Genomic DNA, 12,432 nt, shown 5'->3' on the forward strand with positions numbered 1-12,432 from the left:
ATGAAGTCTTGAGTTTAATTTCACGATGGTATTATAGCAGTAATAGAGTATATGCATTATGAGTTATTGTATGTTTTGATCTATGGCTTTGAGCCTAGTGGGGGAGTCTGCTATTGATTAGTTGATTGTACGGTTATGTGCTATGTTGGTTCTAGTTTGGGCGTATTGGTGAATTAGTTATGGCTTACGGAGGTTGAGACCGGGGGTGGCTCGAGTAAAGGAAATTTTAATAAAGGTTATGTTATGCTTTATGGGTGTGTGAGAATCATGGAATGACTTGAGTTGTTATTGGTAAAGGATGTACGGTGCATGGAACAGGAAGTTGCTTGGCTGCATTAAGGTGAGGTTACATTCTGCGGCATCGAAGTGCTAATGGAGCACAGGTTGTCCTGTCCGTTTGATCGGCCTAATTGCAGTTTGAGCAGAGTGGAGGACTCTCGAGAATGGTTCTAATGAGTTCAAGATTTTACATGTAATATTTGGAGATTTTCAAGTTGTGTAATTGGCTAGAACATGAGGTTTGCGTTGGAGGGTGTCAAGACTCGTGATATTTCTATATCATTATGGGATTCTATATATCAGTATCAGGAAGGTGAAGGTAATGGCTTTGGGTTCATAGGGAGTCACTTCAGAGTAGGCATTTTGAATATGGTGCGTTTAAGAATATTTAAGAGAGTATCCAGTGACTTATAAGCCTTAGACGGTGTGGTTTTATGCTTGAGTCTCATGTGGTGAGTCTGGTTGAGGAATTGCGGTATTACGGCCAGGAGAAGTATCAAGTTGGAAGTAAATCAGCAAGAACACGAATAGATGGGATAGCTTGGTAGCAGGCCGGATCGGTATGGTAAGGATATGATTAGTTCCTTGGTGCTTACGAGGTAATGAGTTTCTACATGTGTTTCGCGCAATGCCCTTGGGTTTTACTGGCCTACGTAGCTTAGTTGAATTGGAAGGATTCAATCCTGACAGTTTAGTTTTGTATGAATGGAATTCGGAGAGTTCTTGATGGTTCCTACCACGGTTAGAGATGTATATTTTCTGCGAGCATGAGGATCATGGGATGTATAGTGATTTTCTTCTAGATGGGATCAATGGAAAGTTTTTGGCTAGTTGAGTACGTGGTTGCTTGTGGCTCAGACGAGGATATGAAGTTCTCATGTTTATCCTATGATGGTATGGTATATGCGGTATGTTGTGTAGGATTGATATTTGCATGTGTAAGGTCATGGTTCAGTTTTGAAAGGAAGGTCACAATTCTTGGGTAGCATGGACAGTTTCAGATGACTAGATAAATGAGATCACTGATTGGTGTGGCTTGATGAGGGTATAAATTTTAGAAAGGGCGATGTATTTGAGTTGAGGATACTTCATTAGTATTTCAGCACTCTCTTGTTGGATCGACTGTTGATATTAGAGTTTGCTTGGTGGCACAGAGGAATTATAGGAGTACCTCCCGTGAGATAATTGGGTATTAGAGGTGTGTTGTATATTCGGATGATGGAGTTGGGATCGGATATGGTGATTCGCGTGCTGTATGGATTTGGAGGCTGGGAGATTCTCATAAACAGGTTAGGTCATGGTTGTGGACCACGTATATCGGTCTTGTGTGGTAATTATTGGGGGTTTGGAGACCCAAGTGGATCCTTTGTTGCTTGGTATGTTAGATTTTGGATGTGATATTGGGTATAGACTGGTTGTCTCAGTGTTGTGTTGCTCTGGGCTATTGCGCTAGGACGACGACATTGGCGATGCTGGGAATGCCACGAATTAACTGGCGAGGTTCAATGGATTATGTTCCTAGTAGGGTGGTTTCATTTTTGAAGACCCAACGGATGGCTGGGAAGGGTTGTCTTTCTTATTTGGCCTTCGTGATGGATGTCAGCGCAAAGACTCCTACCATTGATTCAGTTCTAGTGGTGAAGGATTTTCCGGATGTGTTTCCTTCTACCGGGCATGTCGCCGGACAGGGTCGTTGATTTCGGTATTGATTTGGTGTCGGGGACCATATCGTATGGCAGCGTCGGAGTTAAACGAGTTGAAGAAGCAGCTTCAGGAACTCCTTGATAAGGGGTTCATTGGTAGGCCAATAGAGATGTGTGTTCTACATCGAGTTGGCTTGGTTGACTACGAGTTGTATTATTGAGGGATGTGTTGATTCGATTGTTATTGAGCTTATTAGTGATCTGGGGAGATGTATGAGTTACCTTTTCGTGTTGCGAGGCGTTAGGATTTGTTGGTTATAGGCACATGTGGTGCGGTTTTTATTGGGGTTTCTCAGTGGAATTCGAGCGAGAAGAGTATTGGGTATTGCTTGGCGGATGGCATATCGGTTGTGTCCTTTCGGGTTTGTGTAATGTTATGTCAATTGCTTCACCGTGGTTATGATGATTTGCTTTGGTTCTAGACATCAAATTGCGCACGGTTGTCGATTATGAGTATAGTGACTTGAGGTGTTTTATGTGGACCAGTGATTGGATAGGGTCACGTATTGCATCGAAGTTATGTGGAGGTATGACCCTTTGGGTTAGATTCGTGTGTTCTATTTCTACGATGTGTGATGGGTTCCTAGCATTGTGTTGTGGTGGTACTGGTGAGCTTGCGGTACGACTCTCTCATTTGAGTCCTTTTCATGATTTGAGTATGTTCGGATTGTTGCTTATTGGTGCGCGGATTGCACGAATTGTGGCTTTAGATTGTATTGATGTGTCATATTACCAGAGTAGTTGTGTTGGATAAGACGAGATCGTTGGGATCTAGAATGAATACAAACGGATTCGGTTTCAGCATGTTGGAAGGATAATATCGATGTTCGGCTAAAAAATTTGCTATGGTCCTTGCCAAAAGAGAAGGGGCTTCATGGATGGTTGATCTGAGGAATGATTATAACTTTTTACGTGTTTCATTTATCATTGGCAGTATATGAAAGTGTTGGAATGAGGCTTTAATTGATAAGAGGTTTATTATCGGTATTCGGTCGATGTGTGCAACTGTCATGATTGGAAGTTATCACAACAAGTGTCTAAGTTATGCGGTATATCTTGTGATTGCATCTAGGGTTGCACATATGGTTTGTTAAAGCTTGTTCGGACTTATTCAAAGTATAGATGTCAGATCTGATCTTGTAGATGATTTCAGAAGTGGAAATGTGTTCTAAGGTTTATGGGCTAGGTTGGATTGTGAAATTTCAGTTACATTGTGTTATCGGACCTATGCGAGATAGGGTGACGTGGGATCACCCTCGGGTACATGCATGGTAAGGTTACTCAACGATTTGATGATTTCGGAATAGCTCTAGGCACGTTCGAAGATGAACGTATGTTTAAGTGGGGGAGGATGTAACGACCCGATCGGTCGTTTTGTGCTTTGCACATCGCTTGCCAGTTCTCGGGCATGACTAGCCCTGTGTGATGTGCTATGACTTATGCGAACATCGATTTTGGTTTTTAGGGTAATCAGAATGGATTTGGAAGGATAGTTCTCAGTTTGAAGCATAAAATTTGAAAGATTTGACCAAGTTTTGACTTGTTGGTATATGATCTCGGATTGGAATTTTTATGATTTGGTTAGCTCCGTTAGATGATTTTGGACTTAGGAGCATGATCAGAATGTGTTTTGGAGGTCCGAAGTAGAGTTAGGCTTGAATTGGCGAAATTGGAATTTTGGTGATCTCCGGTTGATAGGTGAGATTTTGATATAGGGTTCGAAATGGAATTCTGGAAGTTGGAGTAGGTCCGTTGTGTCATTTGTGACTTGTGTGAAAAATTTCAGGTCATTCGGACGAGGTTTGATAGACGTTTTAATCGAAAGTGAAATTTGGAAGTTTTTGGAATTCTTAGGCTTGAATCCGATGTAATTTTTGTGTTTTGATGTTATCTTGAGCGTTTCGAAGGTTGGAACAAGTTTGAATAATGTTATGGGATATGTTGGCATATTTGATTGAGGTCCCGAGGGCCTCGGGTGAGTTTTGGGTAGTTAAACAGATCAATTTCATGTTTTGAAAGTTGCAGATTTTCTGGTTTCAGTTGCAGGCATTTTTGTTCTTTGCGATCGCGTATAAGTGTTCGCAATCGCGTAGGCTCAGTTGGGCAGGGGTGAAGAATTGTCCTACGCGATCACAGAAGTCAGGTCGCGATCGCGGTTGGTTGAGAGATTGTGCTTCGCGAACGCGTGGGCAAGGCCGCGTTCGCGTTGAAGAAAGTGGGCTGGTGAGAAGTGGAAGGCATTGTTCTATGCGATTGAGTAGTTGGTTAGGCAGTGCTTCGCGATCGCGTGTGTTGTTCTACGATCGTGTAAGGTAATTGAGGGGCAGTCCATTGTTTTACTTCGCGATCGCGAGGCAAATTCCTCAATCGCGATGAAGGAAATCACTAGTCAGAATGTTTAAGTTCAAAATCGAGGGGTTAAGTCCAATATCACAAAAACCATTGGAGAGCTTGGGAGAAGGTGAAATTTGAGGAGATTTTCAGTGGAGCTATTAGGGTAAGTATTCTTCACTCATATTTGGTTTAATTCCATGATTTAGTCTTGAATTGCATCATTTAATTTGAAAAATTATATTGGAAATTGGGGAAAAATGGAAGAAAAGTTTGAGAATTCTTTTGGGGATTTGAATTGGCATTTAATGTCCGATTTTGATGTTCTTGGTATGTATGAACTCGTGAGAGGATAAGGATTTTATTGATGTAATTTTTATCGGATTCCGAGACGTGGACCAGGGGGTCGGGTTTGGCCAATTTCGGGATTTCTGATGTGAATTGGTTATTTTCGAGTGGGCTTTGTTCCCTTAGCATATTTTGATGGTATAAATTTGTATTTGGTTATATTTGGAGCATTTGGAGACCGAGTCGAGAGGAAAGGGCACCACGGGCTAGAGTTTGGACCGGATAGAGGTAAGTAATGATTGTAAATGTCTGTCCTGAGGGTATGAAACCCCGAACTTCACATCGTTGTGCTACTTTAAGGTGACGCACACGCTAGATGACGAGCGTCGGGTCGTGCACCGTTAGGGATTATTACTTAGTCCGTCCCGTATGACTATTTAATAGCGTATTTGATTGAAAACTATTTGCTATCATTGTATTTTGGAAAGCATTATCCTGTTTTGGGCTGAATTCCATATTTGGGCCTCGTGCCAGCTGTTTTGACCCTTAGGGGAATTTCACTACTATTCCTCACTGTTTTGACTTCATATTTGTACTCAGTCATGCTATATTCTACTGTTTTTATAACACATCAATCTTTACTCGTTTTTGATATTTTAAATGATATTTTAGGCTGAGCATCATGTTTTATTGTTGCCCGAATAGCTTGTGAGATTCTGACTGAGTAAGGCCGAGGGCCTGTGTTGTGAGGATACTGTGGGATCGGGCTACACGCCAAACAGTATTATACTGATTTATGATTATGAGGCCGAGGGCTTGATTTGTTATGCCATGAGGTGGCTTGATATGAGGCCGAGAGCCTGTTTGATTATGTCACGAGAGGGCTTGTTATTGTCCTTGGGCCATAAGGGGCCCCTCATGGAGTCTGTACACCCCCAGTGAGCGCGGGTACCTAGTGTGAGATATAATATAGCCCGAGGGGCTGATGTTGTTCCATGTTATTGCCCGAGGGGCAGTTCTTGATTTATGTTATGCCCAAGGGGCGGTTTATGGTACATGTTTTGCCCGAGGGGCTGTTTACGTTTCTATCATGTTTACTCACTGTTTTATCACTCGTTTGAAACTATTGAAAATTATTTTAAAAGGTTTTATCGAAAATGAGCATGATTTATGAAGTAAATGATTTTTGTACTATGTTGGAAATATCCTGCATTTGTTGTAGCGTTTTGACATGGTTTACGTGTTTTCTTACTACTCAACTTTCATTTACTTTTATTACATACTGAGTTGGCGTACTCACATTACTCCCTGCACATTGTGTGTAGATTTCGGTGTTTCTGAACCCGATAGCGGGTGATGATTTCTCAGTGGCAGAGTCATCGGAGTTAGCAAGGTAGCTGTCTGACATTCGCAGCACTGCTTTTCTCTCTCTTGTCTTCTTTAGACTGTATTTAGTACATTTTTAGACTCTTCGTTTTATTCAGACCTTAGTAGATGCTTTGACTTGTGACACCTAGATATCGGGCTTGTGAAGACCCGGGCGGTCGTCTTAAGTATTAACGCCCCGATCCCCTATTAACTGCTTTCCCCAAGTTTATTTCTGCTATTTTGATTTGCTGGGATGTTCGGTTTTAAGTTTCGGAGAGATTTGGGACACTTAGTCCCTAAATGAGAGCTTTAGTTTAGAATTTTAACCATAGTCGGAACAGTGTGAAGATGGCGTTGGAATGGAATTCCGATGGTTCCTTTAGCTCCGTTGGGTGATTTCGGGTTTAGGAGCGTATTCAGATTGCATTTTGGAGGTCCGTAGCTAATTTAGGCTTGAAATGCCGAAAGTTGAATTTCTGAAGTTTCCGGTCCGTTAGTGAGATTTTGATCCGAGGGCCGGAATGGAATTCCGGAAGTTGGAGTAGCTCCGTAGTGTTAAATGTGATGTGTGTGCAAAATTTCAGGTCATTCGGACGAGGTTTGATAGACTCTTTGATTGAAAGCATATTTTTAGAATTCTTAGACTTGAATCCGATGAGAAATAGGTGTTTTGATGTTGTTTTGTGCGTTCTGAAGGTTGGGACAAGTTCAAATGAGGTTTTAGGATATGTTGGTATGTTTTGTTGAGGTCCCGGGGGCCTCGGGTGAGTTTCGGGTCAATTGGACCATTTCATGAAGTTTGGAGTTGCAGAATTGCAGGTTCTGGTGTTGCAGATATTCACTCTTCGCGTTCGCGAGTGGACCCTCGCATTTGCAAAGAGTCAGTGCAAGATGATGGAATTTTAGCCTTCACGTTCGCGCGGAAGACTCCGCGTTCGCGAAGGGCTGGATGTTCGTGCATCACATTCGCGAGAAAGGCAGCGCGTTCGCGTAGAGTAATTGGTCAGCTAGGTCTGAGGTCGAGTTTGTTCATCATGTTTGCGAGAGAGGGAGTGCATTGGCGAAGGGTAAGTCTGAGGAATCATTGCGTTCGCGAGTGTCTTTGTCGCATTCGCGTAAGAGGATTTTGGTCAAAGTCATTTTTGTGCTTCGCGAACGCGAGGCGTTGACCGCGTTAGGGAAGAAGGGAATCCATGGGTAGATTTTAAAACCCAAAATCGAGGGTTTGAGCCATAATTCATATTTTGGACTTGGGAGCTTGGGAGATTGCGATTTTTGAAGAGATTTTTACGTGGGCGATTTGGGTAAGTAATTCCTACTCGGTTTAGACTAATCTCCATGAATCTACACTTAAATCCATCCTTTAATTTCGAAATTTTGTTGGAAATTGGGGGAAAGGTTCTTAGACCAAGAAATTGAGTATTAATTGGGGATTTGATATCAGATTGGGATAATTTTTATATGGTTAGACTCGTGAGAGTGTGGAGATTCTGAAAATATAAATTTTACCCGATTTCGAGACGTCGGCCCGAGGGGCATTTTGGTTATTTTACATAATTTCGCGTATTAGCTTAGAATTTAATTGTAGAATCAGTTACTAGAAGTGTTATTTACATTATGCAATTGAATTGAATAGATTTGGGCCATTTTGAGTCGAGTACTTGTGGCAAGAACGTGGTCTCGGGTTGATTTTGAGCCGGTTCGAGGTAAGTGGCTTGTCTAACCTTGTGTGGGGTATCTTCCCCTTAGGATTGGTATATTTGGTAATTAAAATGCCTTATACGTGAGGTGACGAGTGCGTACTTGTGCTAATTGTTGGAAATTCGATTTTCTTTAAGTAATTACTAGTATGTTTCCTTTCCTGAATCTATTACTTGCACTATTAAGCCTGTTGTTAGCTTAGGAAAGCATGTCTAAGTGACTTAATTGCTTTATTTGTTCAACCTGCCTTACTTGAATTCTGTGCAGCATGCTAGGCTAGAATCACTTGTTGCCTTAATATGAAATATTGCCATTTCTATATATTTTTCTGTTGCTGCTGTGTATTTATTTTGGGACTACGGATGTGGGATTCCAGTGGCTCCCCCTTGTTTGTTTATTTTGGGACAACAGATGTGGGATTCTGGTAGCTCCCCAATTACCTGTTTATTTTGGGACTACGGATTTGGGATTCCGGTAGATCCCCCTGCACAATTATATGGAACTACAGGAATACACCCGGTAGATTCCCCCAGTACTAGGTATTTATATTTGGGACTACGGAACGGAATTCCGGTAGATCCCCGCGCACTATGAGTTGGACTGCGGTATGGAATCCCGATATATCCATTGGATATGTACATATGGGACTACAAGACGGTATCTTAGGAGATTCCCGATTGTTATTATTGGTGCTGAGCTGTATTTCCTTTCCGTGTTTACCTTGTTTCTTTATAGTTGTTGTTGTCCTATACATCCTGTGTTATTTTACTACTATATTTATTCATACTTTTCTATTCTATACTGTTGATCTTTATATTTTATTTAACCTCAGTAGGGCCCTAACCTTCCTCGTCACTACCCAACCAAGGTTACGCTTGGCAGTTACTGAGTACCGTTGTGGTGTACTCATGCCCCTTCTGCGCATGTTTTTCATGTGCAAATCCAGGTACCGCTACTCAGGCATACCATCCTTGAGGGAGGCGACTACTCTAGAGACTTCGAGGTACATCTGTTGCGTCCGCAGACCGAGGAGTCCCTTTTTATTCTAGCTGTTAAACATTGCCCTTCTGTATTTTCTTTCTTGTTAGAAATTTTGGAGTTAGATTGTTAGATATTCCAAAGGCTTGTGTTTCCATGAGTTTTCGGGTTTTGGTATAGTGTACTGGTTTTGAGAATGTTGTGTTGTATATGCCGAGCGCCATTATAACTATTGTTCCATTCCGTTATTTTGGCTTTTGATTATTTCTTCCGCAAGTTTCGTTTATGTTCCGCATTTGTTATGCTTACATAGTCGTAGAGACTAGGTGCCGTCACGGTAGTTCACGGAGGGCGAACTGGGGTTGTGACAGGGCTTGTGTATTTATTCCATATTGTTTCATTTAGACTTACATTATGAGATATCCGATTAATTAAAGGCTTAAAAATGTGTTATTAATTAAATGGCTAATTCAGGAGTTGTGTCGGCTGGCCTAGTTTCATGATAGGCGTCATTACGACCGGGTCGGTTTTAGGGTCGTGACAGTACTGTTAATAGATTCCTTTTTATAATCTTTGAAAACAACATTGGGATACAGTAAAATAGATATTAAGGTATTTGAAAGGTACTGTAGATTTGAAGTTGTACTTTGGCAATGGCAAGACTGAACTTATTTGTTAAAAAGACTCTGATTTAGGTGGCAATCTTGATAATTCAAGATCCACTTTCGGTTATTTGATAACTTTTGCAGGGGAAGCTGTTTCTTGGCAATCTAGACTACAAAAGTACATAGCTCTATCCACCACACAAGACGAATATATTGCTGTCACAGAAGGTGCTAAAGAACTATTATGGATGACGGAGTTTACTAATAATCTTGGCTTCAGAGTGCTATCTGTTTCACCAAGCGCTCCACTTTTCATTCTAAGACAAAACATATAAATAGAAAGTATTATTTGATAAGAATGGCCATGGAAGAGAAATTATTTAAGGTTGAGAAGATACACACTGATGAAAATCCTTCGGATATGCAGACAAACGCGGGGGTTATAGATAAACATTAATTTTGTAGAAAATTGGTAGGCATGAAGCCTGTCAATAGTTCCTCTACTTGAAGACATATTTGAAACCCTGTCTAGAGGGGGAGTTTGTTAGGCACATGCCCATGTTGTCCAGCCAAAGGCCTAATCCTATTCTCTTTTGGTTTCCATTCCAATTCGGAATTGGATTCAATGTTTATTCCCATTTAGAGTTGGTTTTTGCTTTAAGAGAAAACACCACTCATGATCTATAAATAGGACAACCTTGGAGAATCATTCCATGCTCATTGGTACAAGTTTTTGAAAGACTTTAGCACATAAGAGGGGTTTTTGAGAGAGCTTTCATCAAGAGAGAAGAGAGAAAAAAAGTATTTGTTTTGCTGTAGATTTTATTCTGACTAGCCAACTTCAAATCACATTTTATAATTTGTTAACCATTTGATCGGGATGATATTTTGACTGAGTGTTCGTAACATCTTGGTCTTTGATTTTCACCATGGAGATCGGATTTTAAGACTCGTAGCATCTAATTTCGAGCCCAGAACAACAACTCTAGTTTTGTCACTTCTCCTTCTGTAATTGATTTGTTGTTGCTCTTGTTGCTATTGTTGCTCCGTGTTTGGCACTTGTTGTGTAGCCAATTTGAAGAATTTTTGTGACCCTATTATTGTTATAGTGGAGTGTTTTTGATCTTTTGTGATCCCCTAGTTTTTACCTTCGATTTGAAGGGTTTCCACGTTAAAATTTCACTACAAGAAAAACAATTATTAGCGACCAGAAAAATGATCTCTAAAAATCAGAATCTGGTCCTTAAAGAGAAACAACGACCAGCTTCACCTGGTCGCGACCCATCGCTGTAGGCTTCGCTGCTAAAGGTCAAAAGCGACAAGGATTTTGAGCCGATCTCTAAAGGTTTTTAGCGACTAACATTGTTCCCTTCTCTAAAATATTTTTAAGGACCAGATTTCTGGTCCAAGATAAAAGAAAAATAATACCTTAATTAGTTAGTATCTGGTCCTTGATTAATTTAGCTACCAGATTTTTCTAGTCCGTAAAACCTTTCGGGGACTACCTTTTCTGGTCCCTAATTATAAACTAGTATCTATTAAATTGATCAAATGACTATTTTAAGAACTAATTTGGTCCTTAAAAACATTATAGCTAGTCCCTAAACGCTTATATGAATAATCTTAATTTTAATCAATAATTCTCTAACAACCATTGTCACAAGAAATAATATAAATATAAATCTTTCTATTACAAAAATTGAGTAACTTCTTGTTAATGGCAAAATGTATATATAGCCATAATGTAAGTCACAAAATCTTTTACAAAAATTCATAGCAAAAACAACTAATTAACATTCCTAGATTAGAATGATAATAATAGTTCTTGCAATAATAAATCATTGTAAAATCATAGTCATCTTGTATATATGTCTCCAAAAGCTGCATCTTCACTTGTAAATTATAGTCTCCAAAACCTTAAAAAAGGATGCAAACAGTAATTCTTAAGAATAAATTGAAGAAAAATAAAAAAATAAATTTTAGTGGGATAATTATTTAACCACTTACCTGAATAACTGCCCAAATTTGTCAAATATAATTATATATACTTGAAAAATAAACCGTCAATATAAAATAGGCTGCATGACAACAAACGGGAGTAGCTTAGAAATAATATATCTATTTTTTGGATAATAAGAACAATAAGTCAAGTTTTCCTAAGTTTTAAGATGAAAAATTAACTGTCAAAAGGCTGAACTGAGGAAAGTCCCATTTCACATAGTTGTTGATAAGGATAAAATAGCAATAAAAGGCACATTATGTAAGTCAAGTATTAAAGGATGACAAATGCAAGATACATGAAGATAAGATCCGCTAGAACTATCAAAATGTATATCCCTATGGTACCCACTTTGGAGACAAAAAACTAGTAGCCTCAACAACTGGTAGTCCATTAGAAACTGAAGTGGATGGGCTTGAGCTAAAAGTATACAGTCTAAACAACATACAAAGAATCAAAAAGAGTGTCAACGAGAAAAAGGAGGAGGGGTGAATTTCATTATCAAGGTACCAAAAGATTCTAGCTCTAGAATCAGGGAATTGTGCCCACTTAACTGAAGAGCTATACATTTGAAAAACAGACAATACAAATCAAATTAGAAGTAACAGTTTATGTCACGTTGTGTTAGAGCAAAGTAATTAAAAGATAAGTATTGCTATAAATGTTACTGTATCCAGTCTTTCAAGCTTAGTACTTGGATTAATTAATCCCTTTCAAGTAGGTCTGGTTTCTCATTTGTTAGAACACGCATTTACATTGGTTTTTTTAATTGAAAAATATTCTGCATCTTGACACAAGTACAAAAGCCCGAGGGAGTAGAGAGACTATTTTGAAAAGACCGTCGGCTCAAGTACAAAAACCTAATATAACCAAAGAAGATATTCTCTTTAGTCAAACAAAAGATTAATCAAGAGTAGATCTTAGTAGGATAGTAAAGAATATAACTCAGTAACTTCCTTAAAAGCCAATTCCACTGTTGTCCTATATTTTCTTCCAACTAAAAAGAAGATATTAAGCTCCTTTTATCTCTCTAAAACCCAAGACTGAATATACTTCAAATAAGGTTGCTTTACTTTCTTTTTCTTTTTTGAGGAAGTAAGACTACTTTAATGTCTAGCTCAACATGATGCAAGATTTGTGTAATTTATTATGACTGCACATGACTCACACATGAAATCTA

This window comes from Nicotiana sylvestris, chromosome 8 (assembly GCF_000393655.2).
Source record: "Nicotiana sylvestris chromosome 8, ASM39365v2, whole genome shotgun sequence".
NCBI lineage: Eukaryota > Viridiplantae > Streptophyta > Magnoliopsida > Solanales > Solanaceae > Nicotiana > Nicotiana sylvestris.